We start from the raw sequence: 23,105 nt of genomic DNA on the forward strand, positions 1-23,105 counted from the left end.
GGGGTTCAGTATCTTGCCAAGGACACTTAGGCATGCAGATGGGATAGAGTGGGATTCGAACCGGAAACCTTCTTGTTGCAGAGCACCCGCTCTATCCCCTAGGCCACGCTCTCCCCATGCTCTTCCTATTTCCCATGCTCTTCCTATTTACATGTGCTTTATTGGTATGAAAGTTTAAAATGAAACAACATTGCCAAAGCATCAAAATACTATTTTGCCGGGTACACAAAACTGAAAATAAACAGTTGAGTCTCTGAGTTTACTAGAACCGTTCTCTAAAACAACTGTGGGAGAATGGAGGGATATATGGTCAGTCTGTATTCAGGGCAACACACGTATAAGGTCAGTATTGATTTAACAGTGTATTGCATTTGTGCGTCTCTATTATTTCCCAAATGTTTCATGTCTCATCCAAATACTTCTGGTGATCCCAGTATTTCTAACAAACCAGAAATTAGCGTTGCAGCAAATAAAATCCCATGCAGTTCAGTTTGTGGTATCATCTGTGACTTCTAATGATGTGTGGGACTTCTAAAAGCCACCTTAGTGGAAAGACAATTATCAGCATTGTGTTTTAGATGTCTCTGATGATTATCATTTACTGACATACCGCGCATTCTCAGCAGTGGCTGAAGCTACAAGTGTCAGATATGTTTTTGCAGAAAACAAAATATTGTGCACGGCACAGTTATGGTAAATTCCGGTGGGTTTTAAAAGTGAACAATTTGAAAACAAAAAGGTTTTGGATATATATTAAATGACCTCCAACGATGTTCTTAATGTATTCATGTAATTTTGGTAACATTTAGGTTTCACCAAAAAGTCAGTTCCAGCTTCTCTAAATGAGGCCCGATTATGTATAGATTTGTGATTTTTCCTTTACTTGACATCGAAAGTAGGACATGGAGAAAGGAAAAACAATAAATAAGAACAAGAAGAACAAAAATATTATATATAAATATTATCGGATAGCTTTGGAATATGATCATATCTCATGTGCGCATCACATAATAACCATCTGTATCTATGGCGTTCCTCCTCTCACCCTCCTGAAAGTGAAGCCCGTGCACTGAAGCCCAGCTCGACTGAAGCATCACGCCTGTTGCATTTGCAAGCACAGCTGACCAACCTCCATTTTAGAAATCATACAAATCATTGTATGCCCCCGTGACTCTTATGAAAATAAACTTCGGTGGCAAATGTGGAGACTTCACATTTCCAAGTGGCCACTGATGATGGCGTGTCTGATTTTGCATTGATCACGAGGGGCTCAGAAGTGAGTGATGGGTTAATTAAGGCTCCGGGGAAACAGTGCGCATCCGAAGGTAACTTCAGCTGCCCCGATCTGCAGTAATTTCGCACAGGACTGTCTCCACATGCTAATTCTACCCTTTAATACCTCTCCCTCAGTTTCATCCCTCTTTTTAATAAGCTTGAAATTAAAACAGCAGCACACGCTGGCTTTTACAGAAGAAATGATAGGGCTCAACAATGGGAAGAGAAATTAGTCGGGGGGGGGGGGGGGGGGGGACACCAAACAACAGCAATGTACAAAGCAGAAGGTGCTGAGGCACATAGCGGGTGTTTGAGGACAGATCCAGAGGTGAACTCCACTTTGATTACATCACTCAATATCTGGCTCCAGCATCTTTACTTGTGGATGACACCACCACACTCTCGAGGGATTTGGTTCCATTTTAATTAAATTTGCAGCAAGTTTGACATGTACAAGCTGCAGAGATATGTCTGAACATAAAGTTTTTACGTTGAGCATCATCTCAGCTCCCTACTGACTGTTCCTCCATCTAATGCAAATAAATGGGTGTTAATATTGGAGATGAAAGTGCCCAAAACACGAGAAACACTGAAAATTGTGAGTTATTACCTCAGTACCCAAGGAAGACTTCAAACAAGAGAAAGTTTTATAATATATCTAGTGAATGTTTTTATCCAATCATCTTAACTCTAACCATAAATATGTTTTGTAGCTACGCATTATGCAAAGTTTTTCTATTAACATAATGTTACTGACTTAGCAAAACCTACTTACAAGCCATTGAAAGGCTGCTCTACGGTACTTTGCTTAGTGATGCATCGCCCGAGAATCATGTCAGCTCAATAATTCATATTTACTTGCCCACCACCTGGTCCTTCCAAAATGTCGACAACAATTTCCATGCAGTTACTAAAATTTAATAACTTCCAAGTAAACAAACAAATGGCTCTCAGGCATTTGACAGCCTTCTTTTTGTACACAACACACCTGTTCTGTGGCTACACCCATATCACATTTTTCTACTTTCTCCATAATCCACATAACTTCTGTGCATAGAGATCATTTCTCTGGGATAAATTTGACTTCAGTCTTCGAATACACTACTGAACACAATTTAAACGACAAGGACAAGTTATTAATTTTACGCATTACAATATGTTGACGCTGATGCACATCAACGAAATGTCCACAGACATGTTTGTTTTCCTGCAGATTATCTGATGTTGCAGCCCAATCTCTACTTGTAGTGACTCCAAAAAATAACAACTATATATACATTTCAACAAAACAACAAACATCTCTCTCCGGTGTGACAGTGGAGCGCTTTATATCTGACAACTACTACAAGTGACTCCTGGTTACTTAGCTTCTGTTAATAAAGCATAGGGCTTCATTCATTCAAAAAATATGTTACCCGTTAACTTGCATAGAAAAGTAAATTCTAGGATAGTATTAAGTGTTGAATCCGATCTAACATTCGTGTTATCAGTACAAGGAGGGCACAATTTGATACTTTGACATCCCACTTTATTAAACTTCTTCCTCTTTACATACAGCAATAGTAAGACGTTCCTGTATACCTTCACACTCTGGAGATATATGGTCTCCACAGTATTAGCTAAGTGCAACTAAACTTATCCAGTCCAACGGATGGCAACAATGGCAGATGGAGCAGAAAATGGTGAAACGGCGCAGTTATTAAATTTAGGCCGTTTCTGATTTGCACTGTTGCTTCTCTAATGTTCTAACAGTCAGAGAAGAACAAAAATAGAAAAGCAGGATATCTCAACCAAGTCAGGACAGGTATTCCTCAAGTGTAATAAGTACACAAACAAATGTTTCATCAATAGCTTTTTGTGTTTGTTTTGTCTCACTGAGACAAAACTGCGCTGAGTGGATTTGTCTTTCTGATTCAGTTTCTAAGTAAACGTAACAGTCTTCAGTTGTAGTCAAAGTTAAGTTCACAAACTAAACAGCAGCTTTTTCGAGTTCCTGAGTTCAAATGTTATTGGCCCCACTTAGTATCAAAGTTTGCATATTCTTTACAAAGTCAGCAAATTGTCTATGCTTATCATTCAGACATAAATATAACTCTTTTGTGCTATTTATCATTTTCTGCAGACAACAAAAACCACTGCAATTGTTCCATTCCAGATAATTCTGTCTGACTTCAGGGCTCTTTGTAAACAGTGATTATGCTCAACAGTAATTTGATAGCCTCATTTCCTGTGGCTATTTGGACTTTTTATGCTGTGCCCACATTTATTTTAAGTTTAACAAATCTTGACTGTGTCCAACTTAATTGGACAATCAGTCGGAGGAGGCTTTTGAACAGTATGGTATCATTGTAAAGCAGTTTTCAGCCCTGTTGCAGTTCCCATGCACAGTCACTGTCCGCCCTTCACAGGGTTTGTGCACAGACCCAAAACAAAATGCTGTCATCCCGTGACAGGATGATAAGGGCAGAATAATTACCTGTCATTACTATCATGGAATATGATGATAATGGTTCCTGTTGTAAGTATTGCTATTGAATGTTTCAAAGGCAAGATCAAAATTAAAATTGAGCTCAGGTGGTAAAAATATCAACAACAAAAGCCCTATTAGCTTTGGTGACCTTCAGCAGTGTTTCAATCTATAATTCAATGTACTGTATATTAACCTATGCAATCCTTTTTTTTTGTGCTCTGACATTTATTTTGAATAGAGCACTGAGGTAAGTTAGCTTGAGCTCATTAAAAAACTATAATTTATGAATTGCAGTAAACCGGAAACTTGGCCTCCAGCACATCGTGACAGGTGTGTTACGGGGAAAATTGCGAACGGACAAAAAAGACAAACACAAAGTGACAAGTTGCTCGGGAGGCAGCTAACAGAATTATTTGTAATGGGTGCATGTGTATTTCATGCATGGCCCCTCAAGTGAAAAGAAGCACAGCAATGTGTTTTCATTAAACACCAAAGATAAAACACTACAGGCCACAGTATTGCAGAAAGCTGTGCTTTAAAAATCTGTACTCATCAGCTCCAGGTAGAAATTGCACATGGCAGCTATCAGAAATAATTTGAGCAATTTTGCGTGACCGCTCCAAAGCTTATTTTCCGTGTAAGAGCAAATGAAGGTTAATGAAAAAAGGCCTAATCTTCCTCCTATATAATTGAACGCGAAGGTATCATGTTATTAAAGTATGATAATGGAGACCCAGACATGCAGCTGAGTCCCAGATGACCTTCTTATCACTCTGGTACTACCACTGACACCATGGGTGAGGTTACAACGTTTGTGCACCCGAGTGAGCAGCTCCAGCCACTACCGGTGTCTTTGTGGAGCCTGTCAGCAGCAGCCGGCTGAAACTGCCTTCGCAATATGTGACCCACCGCAGGCTGATGCAATCTGCGGGCATTACTCCAATGTTGGCTTCATTGACAATGATCGCTGTAACTTATTTTCCTTATGCACAAGGTACTACCAGCAGAGTGATGAGTCTTACAGTCACTACAATATGTAAACATGTTAGCTGACTGTGTGCCCCATCGTTACAGCCCACGTCACTCGAGCTAGACACTGAGCACCTGCTAACACAAGTGTCACTCACCACAACGCAGTCATTAGGAGATTTAATGGTACTGACGAATCTAATGATATTTTCTTACATCATGTAAAAACTCTTCAATAGCAGATGTAAAATAAACATACACACAAACACACATATATAAAGAATGTAGACGGTTTCTACTGTTGTAATTATTCCTGTGTATTATGGGATGGTGTGGGACGGGCAAATATGTTTGGCATGATACCGCTACAAAAATGAACTGTGAGCCTTTACTCTATTTAGAGTCATGTTATATAAAAAAATACACCTTTATTATTATTATTAATAATAATTACTATTACCCTTGATTCTCCTATTATTATCTTATGACAGTGGGTATACATGAGATAATATTGACAAGTAAAATACAAAGACAAGTTAATATGTCCAGGCACTCCTACAATGTGTATTATGAAAACCCATATTACGAAACAGGTTAAATAAATATGCCCCAAACAATTACAATTTGAATTGAATTAATTCTTTAAAAAGGACTGTTTCTTATCTGCCAGATCCAGTTCCAGATCTTCAGTAGAGGAGTAGATTTCTAAGATACTGATCCGTTGTCAGTGGTCAATAGCAAATATGGACACCCAACTGAGAAATCCTCTTCTTTGTCCCGACCAGATACGTGTCCCGATACGAACCAAAACAGTGGCTCATGTCTGTGCAGGAAATTAAATTGTAAACTTGTGTACCGTCACCAGCCCAGTGTTAATCACAGCTAAATATACATGAAACAACCTGTAGCCTCTGATAGAAAGTAATCTTCATTTGTCATGGAAAAGATGAGGCAGTGCATTTATCAAAGGGAAGCCTAACGAAGCATAACGTTTCTCATTTATAATTATTTGATTATCTCTCTGGCTGCTTCATCAGTGTTATGCACCGCTGGGGCTTTACACAGCCGCATTGATTTCAGAGAGGTGGTAGAAAGCTGATGTCCCATTAATGATAATGTTCTAAAAATAATGTGATTCAAGCGTCCTTCATACTCAGCAGACACCAAAGCTCGATGACAATATCAATAGTCATTTATTTTAATTCTTGTGATGCTGTGAAATATACTTTCATCCCCTTGCCTGTTGGAGTCTAAAATGTCACACAGGGAGTGTGCTTTGAGGTTGAGTCACTGAAGGAAGCAGGAAAGCTGCTGTTGTCACGCTGCACTTCAGAATAATGCAATTCAAAGGAAGTGTCAATCCTTTTAGAGTAAGGTAGATTTTAATGCTTTCAGACTCAAGCGTAGGCATAAAGTGTGCATTTTTTTCTAAATGCATATGTAGCATCAGCACAGCCTTTCCTGAAAAAACTACAGAACACTACTAATTTCACCTGAGCCATAACCTGTACAAAGGTTGTTAATCAGGAGCTATAAATGAGGGGCTATGTAAGGTTCCAGTTGGAGTAATCCAGTGTACGGGGCTGTCTGTTTGAAAAATGGCTCCAACCTCGGCTTGTCAGTTGCAGCAGGAAGACAACTTGTTTGAATAAGCACCTTTTATCAAGTTTCTCTTTTTTGTTCCGTCAAGTGCAGATAAAGTCACAAGATCTACATTGTTGAAGACACATTACACTCTATATCATTTCTTGTTTAAAGGGCGGTTTGTTTAATGTGCATAAGTTCTAATTGGATTTTCAGTGTAGTAAATGGTTAGGCACTAGATGTTCAGGTTCACATTCATCAACACTTGTAGAGAGGTCTGATCCTTCCCGAGTCACTCTGCAGCAGGACGACGGGTTCAGACACACAGACAGTCACCAGAGACAAGAAGAACAAGTCCACATCATGGAGCCAGTGTGGGACCACAGGACATACTAGATACTTTGATAACATCTAAATCAATTCACAAAAATTTGTTTCAGTCCTTGAAAAAAATAGAGTATTGCAACAGTGGAGACAACAGAAAAGATCATGAAGAAGGTGAATCAATCCATTTTATTGATGTATTTAGTATGTAAGGTATGAAACCCTGATTATAAGGAAACAGAGGCTTATTTATCCAAATGTCTTATGTCAGAGTTTTGACCTTACATCGGTACAGTTAAAATGCTGTCTTTAATTGTTTGCACTGGCTTGTGTATTAAAAATAACTGATATTCAAGGTTATATATTTTATAATTTATTATCCTCGAAAGAAGGACTCATGCCTCTCTCCTCCCACACAGAAGTAACACATAATTCTATCAAAATAAAATAAACTCTTTTGAGGTCTTTCTGAATTCCTCTGTATTGTGAACTGTTTATTACCTTAGAAACATCACGTTTAACAGACTTGTGTAATAATACTATTTTCAAGTTGGTACCATGGCCTAAAACTTCAGAAGCTGCTTTGGGATTCACACACTTCGAAAAGTGTGTTGTGTCATGATGTGAACCACATGAAATGTGATGTCACAACTTTTACGCAGAATTATTTTGCTTTTTTTTTGTTTGGCAATGTATTATGGCTGGCTAATTCCGGTGTCTCTACGTTGGTTTACTGGAGCAATTTGGAATTTATGAAGACGTTTTGTAAAGTGGCACACATTTTGATTTCAGGCACAGGAAGTTTGGGCACCGAAAAAAGAATGAGCACTTAATAATAATAATAATAATAATACATTTTATTTGGAGGCGCCTTTCATGTCACCCAAGGTCCCCTTACAATACAACAGTACAGGATAAAAGATAAAAACATTAAAGATAAAAACAACATTAAAACAGAACATCAACATAAAAAATTAAAATAAGTGAAGTGCACAGGGTCCAGTTATAAGGAGTATGCCAGTTTGAACAGGTGAGTTTTGAGTTGACATTTGAATGATGTCATGGAGTCTGATTGTCTTATGTGTGGGGGGAGGGAGTTCCAGAGCCTGGGTGCTGAGCAGCTGAAGGCTCGGGCACCCATGGTACTGAGGCGTGACGTGGGGATGGTTAGCAGGCCAGAAGAGGATGAGCGGAGGGTGCGGGGGGGAATGTATTCCTGAAGGAGGTTGTAGAGGTAAGTGGGGGCTAGATTGTGGAGAGCTTTATAGGTGAGGAGAAGGTTTTTGAAGTCGATGCGGTATTGTACAGGGAGCCAGTGAAGTTGGATGAGTACAGGAGTGATGTGATCCGAGGATTTGGTACAGGTTATGATCCGGGCAGCCGAGTTCTGAATGATTTGCAGTCTGTTGATGAGTTTGGTGGGGAGTCCGGTGAGGAGGGCATTGCAGTAGTCGATGCGGGATGTGACAAATGAGTGGACCAGGATTTCGGTGCTGGACTGGGTCAGTGATGGGCGGAGTCTGGAAATGTTGCGGAGGTGGAAGAATGCAGTTCGGGTGATGTTTTGAATATGGGGTGCAAATGAAAGGGTGCTGTCCAGAATGACGCCGAGGCTCTTGACTTGGGGGGAGAAGGGTACAGGGAATCCGTCGACGATGATGGGTGGAGCTGGGGTGTGTTGGGATTTGGTGAAGATGGATTTGGAGCCGATGAGCAGGGCCTCAGTTTTAGTGTTGTTTAGCTTTAGGAAGTTCCTGCTCATCCAGCTCCGGATGTCATCAAGACAGGTGATGAGGGAGGTAGGAGGGATGGCAGCGGTCGGTTTGGAGGAGATGTAGATCTGTGTGTCATCGGCGTAGCAGTGAAAATGGACTCCATGGTGACGGAGGAGTGTGCCCAGGGGGAGGAGGTAAATGGTGAAAAGAAGGAGACCCAAAACTGACCACTGGGGCACTCCGTGTGAAACACCCGAACACCCAGACTTGTGGTTCTTTAATTGCACGAATTGTTGGCGAGTGCAGAGTGCAGTGCCAGTGCAGTGCCAGTGATTCCAATGCCAGCCAGGTGGTCCAGAAGCAGAGGGTGTGAGATGGTATCGAATGCTGCGCTGAGGTCGAGGAGGATGAGAATTGTAAGGAGTCCGGAGTCAGCTGCACGGAGGAGGTCGTTAGTGATTTTGACCAGGGCTGTTTCAGTGCTATGTTTTGGACGGAAGCCGGATTGGAAGGGTTCATGGAGGTTGTTTGTATCGAGGTGGGACTGTAGTTGTGCGGCAACCACCCTTTCAAGTGTTTTGGAGATGAATGGGAGGTTGGAGATGGGCCGGTAATGGTTAAGGACAGCTGGGTCAGCACCGAGTTTTTTCAGGATAGGTGTGATGGCAGCAAGTTTGAGAGTGGGGGGTACAGTACCAGTGGTGAGGGAGGAGTTAATTATGTTGGTGATCATGGGGGAAATGGATGGCAGACAGGCTTTGACAAGGGAGGTGGGAAGAGGATCGAGCTGACAGGTGGTGGTTTTGGCTTTATGGGTGAGTTCCGAGATGGTGTGTTCTGATACTGGGGTGAAGTCGGAGAGGGAGCTGATGAGAGGTTGGCCAGTGGTGATCATCCAGGGTGGATTGATTGAGGAGGTGCAAGATAAGGCCAGTTGTTGGTGAATGGTGTTGATTTTAGAGTTGAAGAAGTCCAGGAAGGCAGTACACTGATCAGTGGAGATGTCTGGAGGGAGGGTTTTAGGAGGCTGAAGTAAGTGTCTGACTGTTTAGAAGAGGACTCTGCTGTTGCCTGTACCAGTGTTGATTAGGTTGGAATAGTATGAAGATTTAGCAGTGGTGAGGGCTCTCTTGTAGTGATGAATGTGGTCCAAGTACATTTGGCTGTGTACCGTGAGTCCAGTCTTTTTGTAGAGTCGCTCCAGTCAACGGCCAGTGGCTTTGAGCTGGCGGAGCTCTTGTGTGAACCAGGGAGCAGTGTGAGTAAATGAGACAGAGCGACTTTTCAGGGGGGCCAGGGTGATGAGGGAAGAGGAGAGGCAGTTATTGTAGTGAGTTACAAGGTCAGCCGGGGAAGATGCTGGGGGAGGGCTGGGGTAAGAGCTGATAAGGGTGGAGAGGTCTGTGGTGTCGATATTTTTGATGTTTCTGAAGGAGATGGTCCGTTGTTCTTTGGCTTTGTGCAGTTGGGTTTGAATGTCAAAAAGTACAGCTTTGTGGTCGGAAATGGGGAAATCAGTGACATCAATGTTATTGGGAGTTATGTCAGTACAACAGATCAGGTCGAGTATTTTACCTTTGTTATGGGTTGGGAGGTTGACATGTTGTATAATACCAAAACAGTCCAGGAGTGATTTGAAGTCTTTAGCAAAGATACTAGATGGGCTGTCAATGTGGATGTTGAAATCACCGAGGAGGATAACAGTGGGGGACATTGCACATACATATGTTAGTAGTGACGAGAATTCATTGAGGAAAACAGCAGAGGGTTTTGGTGGTCTGTAGATGGTTACAATGGCGGGTTTGGGGCCTGTGAGTTTTACAGCTAAACATTCAAAAGAGGAGTGATGGGGGATTGTGACAGCAGTGACTTTGATGTTATCACGGTGAAGGAGAGCGAGACCATCCCCCCTCCCAGTCGCACGCGATTTACTAATAAAAGAAAAATCCAGTGGGACAGCCTCATTAAGCTGGGAGAAGTCATTTGGCTGTTGCCAAGTTTCAGTGAGGCAAAGAATGTCTAGCTTATGGTCAACAATAAAGTCAGCAATCAACAGAGCTTTGTTAGTGAGGGATCTGATATTCAACAGACAAAGTTTCAGACAGGTGAGTGGTGTGTAGGTGGTTGCTTTGAGCAGGGGAGACAGTACACTGTGATTGACAGGACGGGCGGTGTGGGGGGGGGGGGGGGGGGGGCCTGTAGACCAGAAGGAGCGGATGTTTGTGTTGCTGTTGTGTTGAGTATATTGAAAGTTCCGTCCAGAGCCACGGTGGATGTATCTTGGTCGTTTGAGAATGTAGTGGTGGGAAGCAAGCTGAGGTGGGGGGGTCTTTGAGAAGGTCCGGAGACGTAACATCTCCGTTGCCGAGTAACAGAGCGGCAGAGATGCGCTCGTGAGAGTCGAACATAGCGCAATCCAAAGCAGCAGATTGAAACTCCACATGATGTGAGATAGGGGGCGACGTAATACAACGGTAGATGGTCAAGGTGATGATGGTGAAGCCACAGAGCCAGTGCACTTGTCTGATTGGGAAGGTACAGTAGTAGTAAAGACAAGACTGTCCTGTAAAATACGACCCCAGAGGTCGTCTGTGCAGCAGCGTATAACGACAAGTCTGTGAGCTGGATGGAAGACACAGGACTTTGACACAGGAGCCTGCTCTTTATTTTTCTTCATCCATGACTGTTCCAAACCACAATCTTTTACTAGGCATAACCAAGAAGTACTCGTGCCAAAACAGACATAGCCACCTTTATTAATGTTAGTACGACAACAAAGGTCTGGTACCCCTGCTTCTCGTCGGCCCCTATAGGTCATATCTGAGGGTAAGCATGTGACTTGTGCTCTTTAATCAGTTTATTAAGAGCACTGCACCATTCTTGGGTAATGGCTCAGACCCAGTTCTTCATAGTGTTGATGCCACATGTCTGAAACTTGTTATCACACTACATCACAAACTGTCTGCAGATTTGTCGGCTGCACATGCTTGCTGACTCCAATAACAGACCAGTGAACAACCACACTGTAAAAATGGTAACTAGTAATTGTTGATCTCATAAGAGTTTTCAAATTAAACTGACTAAGAAATAAGGCTTTGCAATATGCAATCTATAAAATCTTGTCTGTCCAGCAATTTTCTCTCATTGTTGTCCTAACTACAATTTTTAATCAGCACAACAAGGATTTGTACATTTTTGAGCAGATTTTTGAGTCAAGTTGGGCCAACTCAGTAGATTTCCAGTTTAAACCGGTTTTAACGGCTCTCTGCTGAACCTGAGCTACGGACATTTTCTGGATGGACAACGACGTGGAGCCCACAACAATTTTGCTCAAGAAGGTATGGTAAGTGCGTTTTTACTTTCATCACATTAAATTACGTTAGTTCTGGCATAGACTGGCATGTTTATAGCACTTCTGCTGTGGTTAAATTTGTTAAATAACCCGTTTTGTATTTTGCCCATGCAAACGCGAGTGGTCATGCATACGCTTTCATGGGGCAGACACAGTGGCGGCTGGTGACATTTTTTTTGGGGGGGGCGCACTTGGGCGGCGCGGTTTAAATAGCCCACCGCAATGAGAAAAAAAAACTCTGGGGTGCTCCGAGCACCTCCGTGCACCTCCGAGACGTCCCAAACCCGGGACGTCTTCTCCGTCTCGCGAGACGTCCGAGGCGGAGGTATAATCTCAATCTCATACGCCGAGTCCCTGATGCTTCAGGGAGTCCCTGATGCTTCAGGGACTCGGCGCAGGTCCGAGACCTGCACCTCGGACCTGCACCCGGAGGAGCACCTCCAGGGACCCGGAGCACGAGCACCCGGAGCACGTGGACGTCTCACGGTCCGGGACCCGGTCCGGGACGTCCCCTCCGGACGAACTTTAGAGGCTAATACAGACTTTAGAGGCTAATACAGACTAAACACAGAGGAGCATTTTATTCTCTGCAGCATTATGTGTTATCAGAATTGGTCAATAATTATGGAGTTATATTTCCACATTTCTATGATGTCATTTACTGTATTTACAGTTGAATGAGTGATGCTGACTGTAAGTTATGAGAATATAATACTGTATTTGTGTCTGTTGAATATAATGCAGCTAAATAAAAACATTGTGAACTACTAACAGCCTCATAATTAATGTCAGAGAATTTTTATTAAGATGAAAATGCAAAGTTTTATTTCCTGCATCAAAATTTCAAATGCACAAACAGCAGACTGCCCTCCTCGTATAATAGCCTAGCTCTCAAATTTGAATGTATTTATCCTGTTTATAGTCTAAGACAGACGGGCTCTGTTTCACTGGTAGAATTTATATGCTTATGGACAAATGACTCGTAAGATCTGGATCTGTTTAGTGACTCAGAAAGATTTGAATGCCTAAAAGGATTCAAGTTTGACATCTGTAGTTGTGTTATAAATTACAGAGACTGTTGTGAAAGTGATTGTAGCAAAACTGACTTTGTGTTATATGTGTCTCTTGTGTTTCAGAGGTGGATTTTATGCACTGTAAATTTTGCAAATTTGAAAGCTCCAGCCAAGAGACTCTTCTCAAGCATTTGCGGCTTCATCACGGACAAGGTGCACACTGGCCTTGCATTCATACAGACTGTGTTTGTGTATTTAAAACACCTGGAGCGTTACGATCACACATCTCAAGATCACACTCAACAGCGAAATCCCATGAAAATTTTACATTTCAGTGTGAATTGTGTGATTTGAAAGAAATTTGCAGTGAAAACATTTTTTGGAACCATCTCGGACATCATTTAAAGAAACGAGAAACTGTACAATGTCCCTTTCTAAGGTGTACCTTTAAAACAAACACTCGCCAAACCTTCAGTTCTCACAAAAGTCGAAACCATAAACATTTTACACTTAAGGATTTCCGAACAATAGCAAGAACTGTTACTGAAGATGAGATAATTGATGATGAACAATCAGCTCATAATACTGTGAGACTAAATGAGGTTGAAGATAGTGTTGAGGATGTAGATAATGAGACTCTTGAGCACAAATTAGCTTCTCTCTTTTTGTCTATGCAAACTGTGTTGCATGTTTCTCGAGGTGCAACACAAAAGATTGTAGAAGATTTGCATAATCTGCTGTCTTTCTCTAACATTCAAACTTTGAACAGTGTCAAAGAGATCCTTTCAAAACATAAAATTGAAGTAAATGATTCTGTTTTGCAAGAAATTTCTAGTGCTATAGTTCAAACTAATCCACTCATTTTAACAACATTAGAGAAAGGATCCCTATCTACAGATCACCGAAGGAATATATATTTCAAAGAGCACTTTCCTGTTATTGAACCCACAGAATATCTGTACAACGCAGCCCATAAAAACTCATTTGTATATATATATCAGTCAACAAAGTACTTGAAACTTTACTTGGATGTTCAGATTTTTTGGACAAAATTGTATTTGATCAAAGAGATTTATCTGGTAACTTTAAGTCTTTTCAGGACGGCAAGTACTACAAGGAGAACAAGCTACTGGGACAACAAAACATCTGTGTCAGTTTGGCATTATATATTGATGATTTTGAAGTTTGTAACCCACTGGGCACCTCTAGAAAAATCCATAAGATTACTGCAGTATATTGGGTAGTTCTAAATTTACCAGTCAGGTTTCGATCGAGTCTCACTTCAATTCAGGTAGCTCTCTTGGGTAAAAGTGTGGATGTCAAACAATATGGTTATGAAAAGTTTTTTGAGCCATTGCTTAAAGACATAAAGTGTCTAGAACAAGAGGGAATTTTTGTTGAAGTTGTGGGTCGGTTTGTTAAAAGCACTGTATATTGTGTTTGTGCTGATAACCTAGGTGCACATGGTCTTGCAGGCTTTCAAGAAAGTTTTACTGTTGAAATGTTCTGTCGGTTTTGTTTGATAAGTCGGGACCAAATTGCAACCACTGAAGTCATTGTGTATGTGTATGTGTTTGAATACACATTGTGTATGTGTATGTGTTTAAATATACATATTGTTGTATGTGTATATGTTTAAATATACATATTGTTGTATGTGTATGTGTTTAAATATACACATTGTTGTATGTGTATGTGTTTGAATACACATACACAATGTGTATGTGTCTAAATATACACATTGGTGTATGTGTATGTGTTTGAATATACACATTGTGTATGTGTTTGAATACACATTGTTGTATGTGTATGCAAAAATGGTTAGTCATTCAATTTGATGTTGCAAACTAATTTGAGAATGTTTTTTTACAAAGGCGCTTAACCCGCCTGTTCAAAATAAATACAAAAATATAAAGAAATAAGAAATATTTCAGATAACATTCAGCTGTACTGTGTTTTATTTATTATCTGTTTAGCATTTTATAATAATAAAATTACAGCAACATACATTTTTCTTGATTTATACAGATAAAATGTATGTTTATTCAACAAAAATATTTGTGTTTGGTGCATCTAGGAATATATGCCATTGAAGGGATAATTGTACTTTTATTCAACAAGAATACCTACGTTTAAAGGAGGTACAAATGCATGACATTGAGGGGCATAATTGTTTATTAATTCAACAAAAAAATCTGCGTTTGGTGAAGGTAGAAATACATGGCATTCAAGCAAGAATCTCTTTATTAGTCTCACATGATTATCCTAATTAGGTGAACAAGAAGATCCAAGTTGGCAGAACTCTTTGCAGAACTTGAAAACCTTAGTTAAGTCAACAACAGCAGGCAAAAGTTGAGAAAACTCAAAAATCTCTTGCATCATGTTGCCTTGATATTTTACGTTTTCTCAACTTTTTCTTTTTTACAGTGCAGTACATCAATGACCATTAATAACTTCTCTCTTTTCGCCATATACTAACAACAAAACATAGGACTGCAGAGAGCATGGTACTACTGGGTACATATGACATGCCATAAATCATTTTACAGACAATTGTCAGCTGTCCGTTCTGCAGGAGCCGTAAATAAGTTAAAGAAAGATATTATTATTTTGATATGATATAATATGTAATCGTTTTGTAATTTGGGTGTGTTATTTGGCTAATTTGTTATTTATTGTTGTTATTGTGACTTAGTCGCAGGTTGCCCACCAACAAAGAACAAAAAGCAATGGAAATTGGGAGAATCTAGAGGATAATTTTACACAAATCCTATGGAAGAGAGAATGGGATGACAAGAGATCCCTGAACATATCATGTCAGCTTACATTTGAACATGTACATGCCCTAAATGTTGATAGAATAATACTAAGTTAATTCCTAGAGTAGTCAACACATTCTAACTAACAAAACCTCTCATGAGACATCCAGAGCACCAAAGCACTCAATTTGTCCACATGTCACCTGGAATGACTTCCCACACTAAGAAAAGAAAGAAAGAAAGAAGAAACAACTGTCTGAGTTGTGGCTTTCTATTTGTAGACTCTTATTCAAAGACAGTACGTCGTTCGAATGTTTTGTATTTCTACACATCTATCCCTAAAACCCTCTTCACCTATGACCTTGAGTATGAAGCATTCTGAGAATATGACAACACCCGTTTGTCAAACACTAACGTGGCATCACACAGGGATGGAGGTTGAGAAGAAGTTTTAAAGTTAAGAGACTTTCTTCTATTCATTGAAATCTTGATCATTGCAATGATGGTTTTCAGACAAGATGGGGTGCCTTGTTCATCTAATACTTCACCATTCTACCAATTAGAAATCAGTGTATCATCACAATGATTTTTAAGCTGTTACTTGAACATTAACCTTACAATGCTGCTTTAGAAACTCACTCGGTCTGCTGCCCCCATTTAAAACAAACCTACAGTAAGCATCAGCATTTGCAACTCAGAGATTAAGTAAGGCACTGCCTCGGCCACACCAAAAAGCCACGGTAATATGGAAAAAGGTAGAAATACATTTTGCATGAAATAATCATCATCTACAATTTGGTAACTTTACTCACCTGTGATATTCAAGAGTACTGTGCTGAATATTTACTTTGACTCTACACATCTACACAGATGTCTTTAAATTAAATGACAGCACATATTTGTATTTAATCTGTAGGCAGGTTTATAGTTAAATGTGTGCTTACACTAAAATGAAAAAGTTCTTGACTATTGCTTCATGACCAATTTGAAAAACTGTGCCCCTATAAAGACAAACACTAACAAGCACTTTTCAAAACCTGTGTTACCAAGTGCCTTGAGCAGCTAAATAAGAACAGGCAGGACTCACAAAGCAACAGAGTCAGAAGAGCAGATCATAAAACTGATAAAGATTATTGCAATATTGAACAAATAAGATACTATCACATATTTCAAATATTTATTATTTTTTATTTTAAGGATTTGTAAAAAGTCGAAATGTAGTTTAAAAACTGTATTTCTGTCCACAATATTTAAAATAAATAAAGATTATAGATAACATCTTCTTTACTGGTCTTGTAGAGGGAAGACAGTACTGTTCAGAGGACCGTCACTACCTCACATTGAGATTAATACTCACATGAAATAAATGTGGACACAGGGGAAAATTGGTCGTGACACTGATGCATGCTCTCAATTTCCACCACGTATCATCTCTGGTAAAGTAGGGTGAGGTCGACTAAACGGTGTGTGGCGTTAGTCTGTCCCTTCAATCCATCCGATAATGCAAGCTATGCAGCGGTTTGCACATATCAGACTGATGTCTTGTGATGCAACCCAAACAGCGGGAGCAGTTGAATTAGTATGCAGACATTCCTGCTCCATCTGTGCTGATACAGATTATAAAACTGTCTGTGCTCTATTCCGTTGAAGCCTCTGGTGCTGACAGACATAGCTGTATTGGATAACCTTCATTTTTTTTCAAATGAGCATCAATGACACCTTTGCAGGAAGTGCAGTACATTTAATATTCTTGCTATTTGGCACCTTATGTCCTAAAAAATGCCTGCATTTTGCAAGTTTATGAATATATATATACTACTTACATGGACCAGTGTTCAGTTATATAACATCAGTTTGCATAGGCTTATTACAGAATATTTAAGACAGAAATATATGAATACTTGTAACAAATATGTAAATATAGAGAGCAGAATATTTTAGATGTTACATATACAAAAAAATAATGCTGATGAGAAAGTGAAGTAGAGTGTAGTGTGCAATGAGATTATGGGTGACTAAATGTGTGAAATTGCATGTGTGTGCGTGTGTGTGTGTGTGTATGATTTGTCAGTGTTTAGTGCAGGAGGAGAATTCAGCTGGATGATGGCTGTGAGAAAAAGATACTCCTGATGCTGCTGGTGCAGATTCAGAAAAACTTAATTTGTAACATTCATTCCAAAAACAATGGTAAATCAAATGAAAATTTCTAAATGAGACAAACAGCATGGGAGAAAAAATGACATGTGTAATGAAACAAAACAAAATAAAGAGCATTTGAAAAAGTCATCTTAAAGTAAAATGCTTAATTTTTGAAAAAATAAATAAAAAGATGACATTTGAATTTCACCTTTTCTTATTTTTTCATAATATATAACTACATTAATTTAAAACAGCTTAAGTCCTCTTTGTTACAACTTTCTTTTGTTCAGTGATGTGAACCATACCGTGTACTGCCAGGACTCATTACCGTAAACACGGAAAAAGCTGCTCATGTTAAAATAGGAACGCCCCGTCAAAATCTCCCAATGAGCAGAACACTGGTCAAATGACATCTTGTTTATCATGTTTTCCATTTTCATTTTATTAATAACACTGCTCTAAACTACTGGTCTAGGGCTGCAAGAGGATCCCAGCTCCACTGCACACCACAGTATGAAAGGTTGTGGTTCTAACAATATATATGTATTAGTTATTGCTAGAATTGAAAACAAATCTAACAAACGAATGTCCGCAGCGTGACGGTCGCTCTCCAGTCGGTAACATCTAACTCTGGCACTGCCCCAGGATCTGACCCAATAAGGAAACACACCAGCTTTACAGATCAAGGGACTGATGTGAGTTTGAAGTCTTACACCCTTTTGGCAAATGTTGAGAATAGCTTAGGTAACAGGGACTTTTTATTTGCTTAAGTACCTTCTAATACTTTTAACGATCCGGTTCACTGCTGGATTTTTACAGTGTCACTGTGCTATTACTTTGAACTACTGTATTGTCCTATCCAAGATATATGGAATATTGTTTGTGTATTACAATCAATTTGTTTGTGATTATTTTGCTTTAAATGATGAATTAATCATATTGTTAAGAAAGTTAAACTTTCTCAGAATATCAGAATATCCAGTAGATCTCATCCAGTGACAAGATCTACTGGATCTTGTCGTGAAATAAACAAAACAATTTGGGATGGTTATTCTTTGTGCTATCCTCTTCAAATTTGCAAAATGTGGTGTGACATACGATTGTTTACCTCCTAGGAGCCTTTGAAAAGGAACTTTCTTTCGTCCATGACCTCATTCATGTAAGTAGCCAGAGTGGTTCAGAAACTAAAGCCATTTTAATTTGGGAAAGCAATGATCAGTGTTTTTGCTCCAAAGTAAAGGGGGTGATCGAGGGAAGTGTATACTTCCTCCAGCAGTGTCGCAAATATGCAAACTAATATGTTCAACTAAAATGATACCACTTTTCTCCTTCATTGAAAGATTAGTGTAACTGAAAGTAACAATAATTATCAAATATAATTTCTGTGATGGTTATCATAATGTCAAAATGTAAAACCATCACAGCCCTCCTCTGGTCAGTAGATGATCTCTTATTTTTGGAAAGTGACGTGTGGATACTCTTTATTCGAACAGAACTTCTGCCCTACACATGCTCATGGAGACATTGTCCTTGAACACTGATGGATATGCTACTGAATTCATCGCAGGGAGAGTGAGGGGATAAACATTTGTTCTGTCAAGGCAGTCTCAATGGCAAAGACACATTTTTCATTATAAATATTTGAGCCAGAATGATCACAGGCTGGCGAATTCTTCAGGTTCAGCTCTAACACACTGCAGTGTTATATGACTATACATGGGCTGTACTATATATGGCATTTAAGATTTACATATTTCCCTCATCAAGTCAATAAATGTGAGAAGTATACGAGTTACATTTTCACATGTTTATTTTGATATCAATTATAAAAGGTGTATTAGCTTCATTGAGCAATTCTTGAAGGATGCTAAATCAAAGTAGATAAAAAAAGTTGTGTATTCCTGGGCAAAAGACTGAAGCTATTTATCTCCTCCCCTGATGATTCAAGTGTCATATCTGAAGTATTTTTTCTATTATTTGTCTTTGTTTGATGGGTGTTGTGGGAAAGAAAGTCACAAGAGCACATCTTGCTCAAAAAACAAACAATACTTGACATGAAGTTAGCACTTGACCTTGAGAATAAGATCAGGCAATGCTCACATATAAATGGTGAAATGGAGAATTGCTTGACTTTGTTGCATGCCGAGCATGGCCCTGCTGACGATAAATGTTTCTCACTGGGTTTCCATATGTAGCTTGCCTGCCTGAATTACACTTTTCAAATAATAAATGGCTGCAACATAAAGAAGTGCCCACTGCACCTTGTCGAAGCAGAGGGAAGACAGATGCCTTATACATATTTAAACACACATAGAACAAAGAGAACAAGAGGTGAGAGCTGGCCCTCTGCTGGATTCCCAGCGTGCCGAGTAATACGAGGCCCCAGCTCAGAAAACATTTAGATAATCACACATGCAGAGTGCAGAGGAGTGGTTTCAGAGAAGCAGCAAACAAAACAGTATTTCTCAGAAGACTACATAAACGCACACTGCCAAGTTGTGTATTAACCTGCAAAGACATTCTACTACATTGATCCAATTTGGCGTTAGGATGAAAGATCTGACGAAAATACCACCTGTGATGCAAAAGCACCTGTAGCATTACACACAGCCTTACTGAGCTCGACAGCCAGAGATCAGTCCAACTAAAGAGTTGCACTCTGCCCACAACATCACAGGTCAATAGTTTCTGATTCTGTAGTCGCCTCTCTTTGCCCCAGTCACAGGACTGTCCTCTAGCTGAAAACAGAAAAGTTGAGGCAGCTTATTACGACCCAGAGGTGCATGCTGTTCCAATGAGCGGAGGGGGAAGTCAGTTAGTTTAATACACAGAGCAGCAAAGTCAGCACTATGAGCAGGTCAGATGGATGTATGAACCCAGCAGGAGACCACCACCATTTCTCCATGACCTCCACCATGAATATTATCCACCAAAACTTTCAAATCAATTTTATTTGTATAGCCCCCCTATTTACAAAATGTACAATAAAACCGAGTGTTTATCATTGTTGTTATGCCAACAAAAGGTGCAGTATACAAGAAGCAGGTATGCTCCAACGAGCTGTATTTTCATCACTGTGTTGACGAGTCAGCTTGGCCTGCCGCAGGTACAATCCCATCTGTCTCAACCGAATGTAAAGACAACAGCATCTATGTTTATTTGTGTTGGAGGATTTGGTGCTGTCACTCGCCCTCTATCCCACTGACATTCACTGGAAATGGCTGATGGGTCAGTAATGTTGTCCACTGCCTGCTTTACGCTACGCTGTCTCACATTCAATCCAGTTAACAGGGACTGAACAGAAACCTCTAAAGTCCCCCTCCACTGGACTGCTACTCTCACTCTGCTCTGGATATCTAAGCCTTTTTTTTCCTTAAATAAACTTTCATCGTCCTAGTGAATACGACACACAGTGTGTCCGACCACAACAGAAGATCTGATCCTGGATTAGTACCAGCTATCTCCAGAGGAATTATGAGCTGTGTTCTTTAATCTGATTAAAGACATTCTGCTCTTGCCCCTTTCTGTAATAACAGGGGTACCCGATCAGTGCTGCTTATCTTTCTGAAGCTCTTCAGATCATATGTTTTCTGATCGTCTTTTGTGAATTTTCATTATATATATATATGATCATGCGGGACAGAAATACAGCAGGGTTAGCAGTTTGAGGATGCGAGATGCTCAGATTACAATGGGAAAACAAAGACGGCCTTTTATCCCCAAATAATAAGGAGCGGGACATAAGGCCTCTAATTACTGGCGCACCTCTCTGCTTGATGAGGCCGTGGTCATTATCTTCATTAGACCCTCTGTGTTTAGCTGCTGTCTCAAGAGCATGTGTGATGTGGAAATGCCTTGATTGATTTATCCACTTGTCAACTCTCCCTTTTTACTGCCACCTTGGAAGTCGCTTGAGTCAACAGGAGACTTGCATAGTTCTTAGATCTGAGGACCTCATTTGCACAGTGTCAATAAAGATGCACTAAACCAATTGTTATTGAGTTCATATGAGGTGCCCTCCACTTCACAGACTGTACTGACTTCCAAGAACATGTACTTGTAAAGGAAAAACCTTTCACATTAGATCACATTCTTTGTACATAAATCAGGTAAACACAAGATGTTGATAGAAAGAATTTGCTGAAAATACGGGTTAATATGGCTGTTACGTTGTTTTACCATACAGTGAGTGAAAGTGCCGAAGCACATCTAATGGGATTAATTCAAGATGTGCCATGTAAATAAGAGCAGAAAAGTGTTTCAACATGTGGTCTGATACCGCATATGATTTATTTGTACTGGCTATACTCTGTATTATAAGGATTTTTCTGTGTCCCATATACAACACACCAACACCCACCCACCCACACAAACACACGCACACAGTAAGAGTTATCTGCAGTCTGCTCTTAAGAGTGAGGGAGAAACATAAAAGAACAGTGAGGTCATGTTGTAAAAGTTTAAATGCTGATATCAGTTAAACTTGAATTTTACTATTTATCCACTACCACCACAACAAAAAGATAAAAGCTTGCTCAAATGTGTATTTTCCTGACCAGACAGCAACTCCAATGCAGCACAATATAAAGAATCCAGTAACACTTAAAACCAAGATGGATTAATAAGATGGTGATGTATAGAATTTGACTACAAGAGAAGTGCAAACAGAAATTTTCCATAGTGCAAAACATTTAAAAAAAGAATAGCAGATATTAGAACACATAAAGCCACAAGGCCCAATCGTCCCCTTAAATTGAATCAAGCTGCTCCTAATTTCACACACTCATCCCCAATTGTATCAGTTTTTTTTTTGTCAACATCGTTGAATTTTTTCCTAGGAAAACGTATATAAAAAATGGCCTATTTTTTTCTAGATTTCAGATGCATACCAAAATGTAACAGTTTCTTGCATGACACATATCACATCCCTCCCCTAGGTTTCATGATAGTAAATAACAGCTAAATAATAGCGACAATATTTGAAAGTAAGCCTTCTTGAGGCTCTTTCTGTTGTTCTTTCTGTCACTAAGACATACACTTGTACATGAACACACACACACACAGACTGACTGGTGCAGCCATCACAGCCCTGCTTCCACTCCACTGACAACAACAGTTTGTCAAACTGTAAGCAGGGACTGAAAGGCCCCTCCTGCAATCAGCCCAGCATGCAACACTGGTGAATGAGTATGCATTATGGGAAATAGCACTAAGGGACTCATTGAACTGGTCCCTGATTGACTCTGTTGACAATATATCACATATAAGTCTTTATTAATTCTGAATATGAAGACCTGCCTGCCACAGTTCACCTGCTCTTTTTGATTTAGAACTAAAGCTCTTTTTGTGCCTTTTCATTTAAAATCTGAGCAGGAAGAAGAGGTTTGTAACACCAAATGCACACTGTGCTCATTGCTTAGGGTACCATATCAACTTTGATTAAAATTAAGATAACTGGGGCATTGAGAAGTGAAATCAAAATTACAGCTGTCTGGTCATAGATGG

General features: G+C 39.8%; 1 protein-coding gene across 5 annotated transcripts in view; it reads right to left on the bottom strand.

Moving 5' to 3' along the window:
• Window positions 1-23,105, bottom strand: part of ntm (neurotrimin) — a 376,487-nt gene that overhangs the window by 77,834 nt on the left and 275,548 nt on the right. The window lies entirely within an intron of this gene.

This window comes from Platichthys flesus, chromosome 15, assembly GCF_949316205.1.
Source record: "Platichthys flesus chromosome 15, fPlaFle2.1, whole genome shotgun sequence".
NCBI classification, from domain to species: domain Eukaryota; kingdom Metazoa; phylum Chordata; class Actinopteri; order Pleuronectiformes; family Pleuronectidae; genus Platichthys; species Platichthys flesus.